This window comes from Dinoponera quadriceps, unplaced genomic scaffold, assembly GCF_001313825.1.
Source record: "Dinoponera quadriceps isolate SergipeBrazil2010 unplaced genomic scaffold, ASM131382v1 scaffold4713, whole genome shotgun sequence".
In the NCBI taxonomy this organism is placed as follows: Eukaryota; Metazoa; Arthropoda; class Insecta; order Hymenoptera; family Formicidae; genus Dinoponera; species Dinoponera quadriceps.
Window position 1 is genome coordinate 2,672 of NW_014558669.1, and position 782 is coordinate 3,453.

Genomic DNA, 782 nt, shown 5'->3' on the forward strand with positions numbered 1-782 from the left:
AGATGCCTCAATCTCACGGTATGTCACATGACGATCTTGCTTTATCAGTTCACGCACAGTATCGATATTTTCTGGCACAACAACCGATTTTGGACGATCTTCACGGAATTCGTCCTGGAGCGAACGTCGGCCACGATTGAATTCGTTATACCAGTTTTTTACAGTGCTGTAGGATGGTGCTTTCTCGCTGTATAAAGAATTAAGTTCATCGATGCACTCTTGTCTTGATAATCCACGTCGAAAGTTATGAAAAATAATCGCACGAAAATGTTCACGAGTTAATTCCATTTTTTGCCCGACATNTATGAATTTTTCAATTTACTGTAAACAACATAAACCGCGCTCAAATGACAATGTGTTCTTATGTTCTTATGTTCAACAATGTCAAGTTTCCAATGACAACGTCAGATGGCGCCTGGCAACATTTACTGCTACCAAGGCCAGAGATATAAATAGCTACCTACGTACACGCTCTCAGTGAAGATGATCCAGATAGGAGAGTTGAGTTTTATAAATGGTATTTGGCGAAATGTGAAGAAAACCAGAAGTTTCAAAGACAATTAATTTGGAGCGATGAGGCTACATTTACCAGGTGTATGCATAAGTTTTTTCCGGTTTTTTGGTAAAACAAAACACTAAATTTTTAAGGGAAATTAATTTTTTTTTATTCAAAATTTTGGCCATCGGCTTCTACACATTTCGTCCATCTTTCAGGTAATTTATGAATACCATGCCAGAAAAACTGCTTGTCTTTTGCGGCAAACCATTCGTTGAGCCATTTT